Source organism: Schistocerca nitens, chromosome 7 (genome assembly GCF_023898315.1).
Source record: "Schistocerca nitens isolate TAMUIC-IGC-003100 chromosome 7, iqSchNite1.1, whole genome shotgun sequence".
Taxonomy (NCBI): domain Eukaryota; kingdom Metazoa; phylum Arthropoda; class Insecta; order Orthoptera; family Acrididae; genus Schistocerca; species Schistocerca nitens.
The window spans coordinates 636,423,971-636,437,256 of NC_064620.1; the positions used below are offsets into that span (position 1 = coordinate 636,423,971).

General features: G+C 47.7%; 6 non-coding genes across 6 annotated transcripts; 3 read left to right on the plus strand and 3 right to left on the minus strand.

The window, feature by feature from the left end:
- Positions 1-734: 734 nt before the first annotated feature.
- Trnat-ugu (transfer RNA threonine (anticodon UGU)) lies at positions 735-809 on the minus strand. Its single transcript has one exon. It is a non-coding gene; the product is annotated as a tRNA-Thr (tRNA).
- An 873-nt stretch (positions 810-1,682) lies between these two features.
- Trnat-ugu (transfer RNA threonine (anticodon UGU)) lies at positions 1,683-1,757 on the plus strand. The gene has a single exon. It is a non-coding gene; the product is annotated as a tRNA-Thr (tRNA).
- Positions 1,758-7,557: 5,800 nt separating this feature from the next.
- Trnat-ugu (transfer RNA threonine (anticodon UGU)) lies at positions 7,558-7,632 on the minus strand. Its single transcript has one exon. It is a non-coding gene; the product is annotated as a tRNA-Thr (tRNA).
- Positions 7,633-8,505: 873 nt separating this feature from the next.
- Positions 8,506-8,580, plus strand: Trnat-ugu (transfer RNA threonine (anticodon UGU)). Its single transcript has one exon. It is a non-coding gene; the product is annotated as a tRNA-Thr (tRNA).
- A 2,589-nt stretch (positions 8,581-11,169) lies between these two features.
- On the minus strand, positions 11,170-11,244 carry Trnat-ugu (transfer RNA threonine (anticodon UGU)). Its single transcript has one exon. It is a non-coding gene; the product is annotated as a tRNA-Thr (tRNA).
- Positions 11,245-12,117: 873 nt separating this feature from the next.
- Trnat-ugu (transfer RNA threonine (anticodon UGU)) lies at positions 12,118-12,192 on the plus strand. The gene has a single exon. It is a non-coding gene; the product is annotated as a tRNA-Thr (tRNA).
- Positions 12,193-13,286: the final 1,094 nt, after the last annotated feature.

The following is a 13,286-nucleotide window of genomic DNA, read 5'->3' on the forward strand; positions in this document are numbered from 1 at the left end:
TCGGGCACCTTATGGTCTATCTCCGGTGAGTCTAGATTTTCGAATCCGACGCAAAACTGACAGTTAATTGTAACGTTCAGAGCCTGTTAATGACGATGTAACACACAAATTGCGTCGCGATTCAATACATCGTCCTCCAGCCGACTTATCTCCAAGGGTGTAGTGCTGCCTCGGACACCTTATGGTCGTTCTCCTGTGAGTCAAGATTTTCGAATCCGACGCAAAACTGACAGTTAATTGTAAGGTTCAGAGCCTGTTAATGACGATGGAACACACAAATTGCGTCGCGATTCAATACATCGTTCTCCGGCCGACCTGTCTCCAAGGGTCTATTGCTGCCTCGGGCACCTTATGGTCGATCTCCTGTGAGTCTAGATTTTCGAATCCGACGCAAAACTGACAGTTAATTGTAACGTTCAGAGCCTGTTAATGACGATGGAACACACAAATTGCGTCGCGATTCAATACATCGTCCTCCGGCCGACCTGTCTCCAAGGGTCTATTGCTGCCTCGGGCACCTTATGGTCGATCTCCTGTGAGTCTAGATTTTCGAATCCGACGCAATACTGACAGTTAATTTTTTTTTAACTATTTATGACGGTAGTATCTGTTCCCGAAAGAACAGTTACCGTCAGTGACCATGCAGCTTTGCTAGAAATCAAATGATAATTAAATGGACACCCTAGCTGCAAGCAGGCGTTGATACACTTCATTGGGGACATGTAGATAATGTGTGCCCCGACCGGGACTCGAACCCGGGATCTCCTGCTTACATGGCAGACGCTCTATCCATCTGAGCCACCGCGGGCACAGAGTATAGTGCGTCTGCAGGGACTTATCCCTTGCACGCTCCCCGTGAGATCCACATTCCCAACATGTCCACACCACTACATTCGTAGTGCGCCTAATAGATGTTTGCCCATCATACTCATTACTCGTGGCAGATTAATCTACCAAGTCCCGTACGAGTTCGGGCATAGCGTGTGCGTTCGCACAAGAAGGTCAAAGGCCGGGAACTCATATTTTTTTTTAACTATTTATGACGGTAGTATCTGTTCCCGAAAGAACAGTTACCATCAGTGACCATGCAGCTTTGCTAGAAATCAAATGATAATTAAATGGACACCCTAAATAGTTAAAAAAAAATATGAGTTCCCGGCCTTTGACCTTCTTGTGCGAACGCTCACGCTATGCCCGAACTCGTACGGGACTTGGTAGATTAATCTGCCACGAGTAATGAGTATGATGGGCAAACATCTATTAGGCGCACTACGAATGTAGTGGTGTGGACATGTTGGGAATGTGGATCTCACCATTTTCAACATGTCCCCAATGAAGTGTATCAACGCCTGCTTGCAGCTAGGGTGTCCATTTAATTATCATTTGATTTCTAGCAAAGCTGCATGGTCACTGACGGTAACTGTTCTTTCGGGAACAGATACTACCGTCATAAATAGTTAAAAAAAAAAAATGAGTTCCCGGCCTTTGACCTTCTTGTGCGAACGCACACGCTATGCCCGAACTCGTACGGGACTTGGTAGATTAATCTGCCACGAGTAATGAGTATGATGGGCAAACATCTATTAGGCGCACTACGAATGTAGTGGTGTGGACATGTTGGGAATGTGGATCTCACGGGGAGCGTGCAAGGGATAAGTCCCTGCAGACGCACTATACTCTGTGCCCGCGGTGGCTCAGATGGATAGAGCGTCTGCCATGTAAGCAGGAGATCCCGGGTTCGAGTCCCGGTCGGGGCACACATTATCAACATGTCCCCAATGAAGTGTATCAACGCCTGCTTGCAGCTAGGGTGTCCATTTAATTATCATTTGACAGTTAATTGTAACGTTCAGAGCCTGTTCATGACGATGGAACACACAAATTGCGTCGCGATTCAATACATCGTCCTCCGGCCGACCTGTCTCCAAGGGTATATTGCTGCCTCGGGCACCTTATGGTCCAGATTTTCGAATCAGACGCAAAACTGACAGTTAATTGTAACGTTCAGCGCCTGTTAATGACGATGGAACACACAAATCGCGTCGCGAATCAATACATCGTCCTCCAGCCGACTTGTCTCCAAGTGTCTAGTGCTGCCGCGGGCACCTTATGGTCGTTCTCCTGTGAGTCTAGATTTTCGAATCCGACGCAAAACTGACAGTTAATTGTAAGGTTCAGAGCCTCTTAATGACAATGGAAAACACAAATTGAGTCGCGATTCAATACATCGTCCTCCGGCCGACCTGTCTCCAAGGGTCTATTGCTGCCTCGGGCACCTTATGGTCGATCTCCTGTGAGTCTAGATTTTCGAATCCGCGCAAAACTGACAGTTAATTGTAACGTTCAGAGCCTGTTAATGACGATGGAACACACAAATCGCGTCGCGATTCAATGCATCGTCCTCCAACCGACTTGTCTCCAAGGGTCTAGTGCTGCCACGGGCACCATATGGTCGTTCTCCTGTGAGTCTAGATTTTCGAATCCGACGCATAACTGACAGTTAATTGTAAGGATCAGAGCCTGTTAATGACGATGGAACACACAAATTGCGTCGCGTTTCAATACATCGTCCTCCGGCCGACCTGTCTCCAAGGGTCTATTGCTGCCTCGGGCACCTTATGGTCTAGATTTTCGAATCCGACGCAAAACTGACAGTTAATTGTAACGTTCAGAGCCTGTTAATGACGATGGAACACACAAATCGCGTCGCGATTCAATACATCGTCCTCCGGCCGACTTGTCTCCAAGGGTCTAGTGCTGCCTCGGGCACCTTATGGTCGTTCTCCTGTGAGTCTAGATTTTCGAATCCGATGCAAAACTGACAGTTAATCGTAAGGTTCAGAGCCTCATAATGACAATGGAACACACAAACTGCGTCGCGATTCAATACATCGTCCTCCGGCCGACCTGTCTCCAAGGGTCTATTGCTGCCTCGGGCACCTTATGGTCGATCATCTGTGAGTCTAGATTTTCGAATCCGACGCAAAACTGACAGTTAATTGTAACGTTCAGAGCCTGTTAATGACAATGTTACACACAAATTGCGTCGCGATTCAATACATCGTCCTCCAGCCGACTTGTCTCCAAGGGTCTAGTGCTGCCTCGGACACCTTAAGGTCGTTCTCCTGTGAGTCTAGATTTTCGAATCCAACGCAAAACTGACAGTTAATTGTAACGTTCAGAGCCTGTTAATGACGATGGAACACACAAATCGCGTCGCGATTCAATACATCGTCCTCCAGCCGACTTGCCTCCAAGGGTCTAGTCCTGCCTCGGGCACCTTATGGTCGTTCTTCTGTGAGTCTAGATTTTCGAAACCGACGCAAAACTGACAGTTAATTGTAAGGTTCAGCGCCTCTTAATGACAATGGAACACACAATTGCGTCGCGATTCAATACATCGTCCTCCGGGCGACCTGTCTCCATGGGTCTATTGCTGCCTCGGGCACCTTATGGTCGATCTCCTGTGAGTCTAGATTTTCGAATCCGACGCAAAAATGACAGTTAATTGTAACGTTCAGAGCCTGTTAATGACGATGCAACACACAAATCCCGTCGCGATTCAATACATCGTCCTCCGGCCGACCTGTCTCCAAGGGTCTATTGCTGCCTCGGGCACCTTATGGTCGATCTCCTGTGAGTCTCGATTTTCGAATCCGACGCAAAACTGACAGTTAATTGTAACGTTCAGAGCCTGTTAATGACGATGGAACACACAAATCGCGTCGCGATTCAATACATCGTCCTCCAGCCGACTTGTCTCCAAGGGTCTAGTGCTGCCTCGGGTACCTTATGGTCGTTCTCCTGTGAGTCTAGATGTTCGAATCCGACGCAAAACTGACAGTTAATTGTAAGGTTCAGAGCCTGTTAATGACGATGGAACACACAAATTGCGTCGCGATTCAATACATCGTCCTCCGGCCGACCTGTCTCCAAAGGTCTATTGCTGCCTCGGGCACCTTATGGTCGATCTCCTGTGAGTCTAGATTTTTGAATCCGACGCAAAACTGACAGTTAATTGTAAGGTTCAGAGCCTGTTAATGCCGATGGAACACACAAATCGCGTCGCGATTCAATACATCGTCCTCCGGCCGACCTGTCTCCAAGGGTCTATTGCTGCCTCGGGCACCTTATGGTCGATCTCCTGTGAGTCTAATTTTCGAATCCGACGAAAAACTGCAGTTAATTGTAACGTTCAGAGCCTGTTAATGACGATGGAACACACAAATCGCGTCGCGATTCAATACATCGTCCTCCGGCCGACCTGTCTCCAAGGGTCTATTGCTGCCTCGGTCACCTTATGGTCGTTCTCCTGTGAGTCTAGATTTTCGAATCCGACGCAAAACTGACAGTTAATTGTAAGGTTCAGAGCCTGTTAATGACGATGGAACACACAAATCGCGTCGCGATTCAATACATCGTCCTCCGGCCGACCTGTCTCGAAGAGTCTATTGCTGCCTCGGGCACCTTATGGTCGATCTCCTGTGAGTCTAGATTTTCGAATCCGACGCAAAACTGACAGTTAATTGTAACGTTCAGAGCCTGTTCATGACGATGGAACACACAAACTGCGTCGCGATTCAATACATCGTCCTCAGGCCGACCTGTCTCCAAGGGTCTTTTGCTGCCTCGGGCACCTTATGGTCGTTCTCCTGTGAGTCTAGACTTTCGAATCCGACGCAAAACTGACAGTTAATTGTAACGTTCAGAGCCTGTTAATGACGATGGAACACACAAATTGCGTCGCGATTCAATACATCGTCCTCCAGCCGACTTGTCTCCAAGGGTCTAGTGCTGCCTCGGGCACCTTATGGTCGTTCTTCTGTGAGTCTAAATTTTCGAATCCGACGCAAAACTTACAGTTAATTGTAAGGTTCAGAGCCTCTTAATGACAATGGAACACACAAATCGCGTCGCGATTCAATACATCGTCCTCCGGCCGACCTGTCTCCAAGGGTCTATTGCTGCCTCGGGCACCTTATGGTCGATCTCCAATGAGTCTAGATTTTCGAATCCGACGCAAAACTGACAGTTAATTGTAACGTTCAGAGCCTGTTCATGACGATGGAACACACAAATTGCGTCGCGATTCAATACATCGTCCTCCAGCCGACTTGTCTCCAAGGGTCTATTGCTGCCTCGGGCACCTTATGGTCGATCTCCTGTGAGTCTAGATTTTCGAATCCGACGCACAACTGACAGTTAATTGTAAGGTTCAGAGCTTGTTAATGACGATGGAACACACAAATTGCGTCGCGATTCAATACATCGTCCTCCGGCCGACCTGTCTCCAAGGGTCTATTGCTGCCTCGGGCACCTATGGTCGTTCTCCTGTGAGTCTGGATTTTCGAATCCGACGCAAAACTGACAGTTAATTGTAACGTTCAGAGCCTGTTAATGACGATGGAACACACAAATTGCGTCGCGATTCAATACAACGTCCTCCAGCCGTCTTGTCTCCAAGGGTCTAGTGCTGCCTCGGGCACCTTATGGTCGTTCTTCTGTGAGTCTAGATTTTCGAATCCGACGCAAAACTGACAGTTAATTGTAAGGTTCAGAGCCTCTTAATGACAATGGAACACACAAATTGAGTCGCGATTCAATACATCGTCCTCCGGCCGACCTGTCTCCAAGGGTCTATTGCTGCCTGGGGCACCTTATGGTCGATCTCCTGTGAGTCTAGATTTTCGAATCCGACGCAAAACTGACAGTTAATTGTAACGTTCTGAGCCTGTTAATGACATTGGAACACACAAATCGCGTCGCGATTCAATACATCGTCCTCCAGCCGACTTGTCTCCAAGGGTCTAGTGCTGCCTCGGGCACCTTATGGTCGTACTCCTGTGAGTCAAGATTTTCGAATCCGACGCAAAACTGACAGTTAATTGTAAGGTTCAGAGCCTGTTAATGACGATGGAACACACAAATTGCGTCGCGATTCAATACATCGTCCTCCGGCCGACTTGTCTCCAAGGGTCTATTGCTGCCTCGGGCACCTTATGGTCGATCTCCTGTGAGTCTAGATTTTCGAATCCGACGCAAAACTGACAGTTAATTGTAACGTTCAGAGCCTGTTAATGACGATGAAACACACAAATCACGTCGCGATTCAATACATCGTCCTCCAGCCGACTTGTCTCCAAGGGTCTAGTGCTGCCTCGGGCACCTTATGGTCGTTCTCCTGTGAGTCTAGATTTTCGAATCCGACGCAAAACTGACAGTTAATTGTAAGGTTCAGAGCCTATTAATGACGATGGTACACACAAATTGCGTCGCGATTGAATACATCGTCCTCCGGCCGACCTGTCTCCAAGGGTCTATTGCTGCCTCGGGCACCTTATGGTCGATCTCCTGTGAGTCTAGATTTTCGAATCCGACGCAAAACTGACAGTTAATTGTAACGTTCAGAGCCTGTTCATGACGATGGAACACACAAATTGCGTCGCGATTCAATACATCGTCCTCCGGCCGACCTGTCTCCAAGTGTATATTGCTGCCTCGGGCACCTTATGGTCTAGATTTTCGAATCCGACGCAAAACTGACAGTTAATTGTAACGTTCAGAGCCTGTTAACGACGATGGAACACACAAATCGCGACGCGATTCAATACATCGTCCTCCGGCCGACTTGTCTCCAAGGGTCTAATGCTGCCTCGGGCACCTTATGGTCGTTCTCCTGTGAGTCTAGATTTTCGAATCCGACGCAAAACTGACAGTTAATTGTAACGTTCAGAGCCTGTTAATGACGATGGAACACACAAATCGCGTCGCGATTCAATACATCGTCCTCCGGCCGACCTGTCTCCAAGGGTCTAGTGCTGCCTCGGGCACCTTATGGTCGATCTCCGGTGAGTCTAGATTTTCGAATCCGACGCAAAACTGACAGTTAATTGTAACGTTCAGAGCCTGTTAATGACGATGTAACACACAAATTGCGTCGCGATTCAATACATCGTCCTCTAGCCGACTTATCTCCAAGGGTGTAGTGCTGCCTCGGACACCTTATGGTCGTTCTCCTGTGAGTCAAGATTTTCGAATCCGACGCAAAACTGACAGTTAATTGTAAGGTTCAGAGCCTGTTAATGACGATGGAACACACAAATTGCATCGCGATTCAATACATCGTTCTCCGGCCGACCTGTCTCCAAGGATCTATTGCTGCCTCGGGCACCTTATGGTCGATCTCCTGTGAGTCTAGATTTTCGAATCCGACGCAAAACTGACAGTTAATTGTAACGTTCAGAGCCTGTTAATGACGATGGAACACACAAATTGCGTCGCGATTCAATACATCGTCCTCCGGCCGACCTGTCTCCAAGGGTCTATTGCTGCCTCGGGCACCTTATGGTCGATCTCCTGTGAGTCTAGATTTTCGAATCCGACGCAATACTGACAGTTAATTTTTTTTTAACTATTTATGACGGTAGTATCTGTTCCCGAAAGAACAGTTACCGTCAGTGACCATGCAGCTTTGCTAGAAATCAAATGATAATTAAATGGACACCCTAGCTGCAAGCAGGCGTTGATACACTTCATTGGGGACATGTAGATAATGTGTGCCCCGACCGGGACTCGAACCCGGGATCTCCTGCTTACATGGCAGACGCTCTATCCATCTGAGCCACCGCGGGCACAGAGTATAGTGCGTCTGCAGGGACTTATCCCTTGCACGCTCCCCGTGAGATCCACATTCCCAACATGTCCACACCACTACATTCGTAGTGCGCCTAATAGATGTTTGCCCATCATACTCATTACTCGTGGCAGATTAATCTACCAAGTCCCGTACGAGTTCGGGCATAGCGTGTGCGTTCGCACAAGAAGGTCAAAGGCAGGGAACTCATATTTTTTTTTAACTATTTATGACGGTAGTATCTGTTCCCGAAAGAACAGTTACCGTCAGTGACCATGCAGCTTTGCTAGAAATCAAATGATAATTAAATGGACACCCTAAATAGTTAAAAAAAAATATGAGTTCCCGGCCTTTGACCTTCTTGTGCGAACGCACACGCTATGCCCGAACTCGTACGGGACTTGGTAGATTAATCTGCCACGAGTAATGAGTATGATGGGCAAACATCTATTAGGCGCACTACGAATGTAGTGGTGTGGACATGTTGGGAATGTGGATCTCACCATTTTCAACATGTCCCCAATGAAGTGTATCAACGCCTGCTTGCAGCTAGGGTGTCCATTTAATTATCATTTGATTTCTAGCAAAGCTGCATGGTCACTGACGGTAACTGTTCTTTCGGGAACAGATACTACCGTCATAAATAGTTAAAAAAAAAATATGAGTTTCCGGCCTTTGACCTTCTTGTGCGAACGCACACGCTATGCCCGAACTCGTACGGGACTTGGTAGATTAATCTGCCACGAGTAATGAGTATGATGGGCAAACATCTATTAGGCGCACTACGAATGTAGTGGTGTGGACATGTTGGGAATGTGGATCTCACGGGGAGCGTGCAAGGGATAAGTCCCTGCAGACGCACTATACTCTGTGCCCGCGGTGGCTCAGATGGATAGAGCGTCTGCCATGTAAGCAGGAGATCCCGGGTTCGAGTCCCGGTCGGGGCACACATTTTCAACATGTCCCCAATGAAGTGTATCAACGCCTGCTTGCAGCTAGGGTGTCCATTTAATTATCATTTGACAGTTAATTGTAACGTTCAGAGCCTGATCATGACGATGGAACACACAAATTGCGACGCGATTCAATACATTGTCCTCCGGCCGACCTGTCTCCAAGGGTATATTGCTGCCTCGGGCACCTTATGGTCCAGATTTTCGAATCAGACGCAAAACTGACAGTTAATTGTAACGTTCAGAGCCTGTTAATGACGATGGAACACACAAATCGCGACGCGATTCAATACATCGTCCTCCGGCCGACTTGTTTCCAAGGGTCTAGTGCTGCCTCGGGCACCTTATGGTCGTTCTCCTGTGAGTCTAGATTTTCGAATCCGACGCAAAACTGACAGTTAATTGTAACGTTCAGAGCCTGTTAATGACGATGGAACACACAAATTGCGTCGCGATTCAATACATCGTCCTCCAGCCGACTTGTCTCCAAGGGTCTAGTGCTGCCTCGGGCACCTTATGGTCGTTCTTCTGTGAGTCTAGATTTTCGAATCCGACGCAAAACTGACAATTAATTGTAAGGTTCAGAGCCTCTTAATGACAATGGAACACACAAATTGAGTCGCGATTCAATACATCGTCCTCCGGCCGACCTGTCTCCAAGGGTCTATTGCTGCCTCGGGCACCTTATGGTCGTTCTCCTGTGAGTCTAATTTTCGAAACCGACGCAAAACTGACAGTTAATTGTAACGTTCAGAGCCTGTTAATGACGATGGAACACACAAATCGCGTCGCGATTCAATACATCGTCCTCCAGCCGACTTGTCTCCAAGGGTCTAGTGCTGCCTCGGGCACCTTATGGTCGTACTCCTGTGAGTCAAGATTTTCGAATCCGACGCAAAACTGACAGTTAATTGTAAGGTTCAGAGCCTGTTAATGACGATGGAACACACAAATTGCGTCGCGATTCAATACATCGTCCTCCGGCCGACTTGTCTCCAAGGGTCTATTGCTGCCTCGGGCACCTTATGGTCGATCTCCTGTGAGTCTAGATTTTCGAATCCGACGCAAAACTGACAGTTAATTGTAACGTTCAGAGCCTGTTAATGACGATGAAACACACAAATCACGTCGCGATTCAATACATCGTCCTCCAGCCGACTTGTCTCCAAGGGTCTAGTGCTGCCTCGGGCACCTTATGGTCGTTCTCCTGTGAGTCTAGATTTTCGAATCCGACGCAAAACTGACAGTTAATTGTAAGGTTCAGAGCCTATTAATGACGATGGTACACACAAATTGCGTCGCGATTGAATACATCGTCCTCCGGCCGACCTGTCTCCAAGGGTCTATTGCTGCCTCGGGCACCTTATGGTCGATCTCCTGTGAGTCTAGATTTTCGAATCCGACGCAAAACTGACAGTTAATTGTAACGTTCAGAGCCTGTTCATGACGATGGAACACACAAATTGCGTCGCGATTCAATACATCGTCCTCCGGCCGACCTGTCTCCAAGTGTATATTGCTGCCTCGGGCACCTTATGGTCTAGATTTTCGAATCCGACGCAAAACTGACAGTTAATTGTAACGTTCAGAGCCTGTTAACGACGATGGAACACACAAATCGCGACGCGATTCAATACATCGTCCTCCGGCCGACTTGTCTCCAAGGGTCTAATGCTGCCTCGGGCACCTTATGGTCGTTCTCCTGTGAGTCTAGATTTTCGAATCCGACGCAAAACTGACAGTTAATTGTAACGTTCAGAGCCTGTTAATGACGATGGAACACACAAATCGCGTCGCGATTCAATACATCGTCCTCCGGCCGACCTGTCTCCAAGGGTCTAGTGCTGCCTCGGGCACCTTATGGTCGATCTCCGGTGAGTCTAGATTTTCGAATCCGACGCAAAACTGACAGTTAATTGTAACGTTCAGAGCCTGTTAATGACGATGTAACACACAAATTGCGTCGCGATTCAATACATCGTCCTCTAGCCGACTTATCTCCAAGGGTGTAGTGCTGCCTCGGACACCTTATGGTCGTTCTCCTGTGAGTCAAGATTTTCGAATCCGACGCAAAACTGACAGTTAATTGTAAGGTTCAGAGCCTGTTAATGACGATGGAACACACAAATTGCGTCGCGATTCAATACATCGTTCTCCGGCCGACCTGTCTCCAAGGATCTATTGCTGCCTCGGGCACCTTATGGTCGATCTCCTGTGAGTCTAGATTTTCGAATCCGACGCAAAACTGACAGTTAATTGTAACGTTCAGAGCCTGTTAATGACGATGGAACACACAAATTGCGTCGCGATTCAATACATCGTCCTCCGGCCGACCTGTCTCCAAGGGTCTATTGCTGCCTCGGGCACCTTATGGTCGATCTCCTGTGAGTCTAGATTTTCGAATCCGACGCAATACTGACAGTTAATTTTTTTTTAACTATTTATGACGGTAGTATCTGTTCCCGAAAGAACAGTTACCGTCAGTGACCATGCAGCTTTGCTAGAAATCAAATGATAATTAAATGGACACCCTAGCTGCAAGCAGGCGTTGATACACTTCATTGGGGACATGTAGATAATGTGTGCCCCGACCGGGACTCGAACCCGGGATCTCCTGCTTACATGGCAGACGCTCTATCCATCTGAGCCACCGCGGGCACAGAGTATAGTGCGTCTGCAGGGACTTATCCCTTGCACGCTCCCCGTGAGATCCACATTCCCAACATGTCCACACCACTACATTCGTAGTGCGCCTAATAGATGTTTGCCCATCATACTCATTACTCGTGGCAGATTAATCTACCAAGTCCCGTACGAGTTCGGGCATAGCGTGTGCGTTCGCACAAGAAGGTCAAAGGCAGGGAACTCATATTTTTTTTTAACTATTTATGACGGTAGTATCTGTTCCCGAAAGAACAGTTACCGTCAGTGACCATGCAGCTTTGCTAGAAATCAAATGATAATTAAATGGACACCCTAAATAGTTAAAAAAAAATATGAGTTCCCGGCCTTTGACCTTCTTGTGCGAACGCACACGCTATGCCCGAACTCGTACGGGACTTGGTAGATTAATCTGCCACGAGTAATGAGTATGATGGGCAAACATCTATTAGGCGCACTACGAATGTAGTGGTGTGGACATGTTGGGAATGTGGATCTCACCATTTTCAACATGTCCCCAATGAAGTGTATCAACGCCTGCTTGCAGCTAGGGTGTCCATTTAATTATCATTTGATTTCTAGCAAAGCTGCATGGTCACTGACGGTAACTGTTCTTTCGGGAACAGATACTACCGTCATAAATAGTTAAAAAAAAAATATGAGTTTCCGGCCTTTGACCTTCTTGTGCGAACGCACACGCTATGCCCGAACTCGTACGGGACTTGGTAGATTAATCTGCCACGAGTAATGAGTATGATGGGCAAACATCTATTAGGCGCACTACGAATGTAGTGGTGTGGACATGTTGGGAATGTGGATCTCACGGGGAGCGTGCAAGGGATAAGTCCCTGCAGACGCACTATACTCTGTGCCCGCGGTGGCTCAGATGGATAGAGCGTCTGCCATGTAAGCAGGAGATCCCGGGTTCGAGTCCCGGTCGGGGCACACATTTTCAACATGTCCCCAATGAAGTGTATCAACGCCTGCTTGCAGCTAGGGTGTCCATTTAATTATCATTTGACAGTTAATTGTAACGTTCAGAGCCTGATCATGACGATGGAACACACAAATTGCGACGCGATTCAATACATTGTCCTCCGGCCGACCTGTCTCCAAGGGTATATTGCTGCCTCGGGCACCTTATGGTCCAGATTTTCGAATCAGACGCAAAACTGACAGTTAATTGTAACGTTCAGAGCCTGTTAATGACGATGGAACACACAAATCGCGACGCGATTCAATACATCGTCCTCCGGCCGACTTGTTTCCAAGGGTCTAGTGCTGCCTCGGGCACCTTATGGTCGTTCTCCTGTGAGTCTAGATTTTCGAATCCGACGCAAAACTGACAGTTAATTGTAACGTTCAGAGCCTGTTAATGACGATGGAACACACAAATTGCGTCGCGATTCAATACATCGTCCTCCAGCCGACTTGTCTCCAAGGGTCTAGTGCTGCCTCGGGCACCTTATGGTCGTTCTTCTGTGAGTCTAGATTTTCGAATCCGACGCAAAACTGACAATTAATTGTAAGGTTCAGAGCCTCTTAATGACAATGGAACACACAAATTGAGTCGCGATTCAATACATCGTCCTCCGGCCGACCTGTCTCCAAGGGTCTATTGCTGCCTCGGGCACCTTATGGTCGTTCTCCTGTGAGTCTAATTTTCGAAACCGACGCAAAACTGACAGTTAATTGTAACGTTCAGAGCCTGTTAATGACGATGGAACACACAAATTGCGTCGCGATTCAATACATCGTCCTCCAGCCGACTTGTCTCCAAGGGTCTAGTGCTGCCTCGGGCACCTTATGGTCGTTCTTCTGTGAGTCTAGATTTTCGAATCCGACGCAAAACTGACAGTTAATTGTAAGTTTCAGAGCCTCTTAATGACAATGGAACACACAAATTGCGTCGCGATTCAATACATCGTCCTCCGGCCGACCTGTCTCCAAGGGTCTAGTGCTGCCTCGGACACCTTATGGTCGTTCTCCTGTAAGTCTAGATTTTCGAATCCGACGCAAAACTGACAGTTAATTGTAAC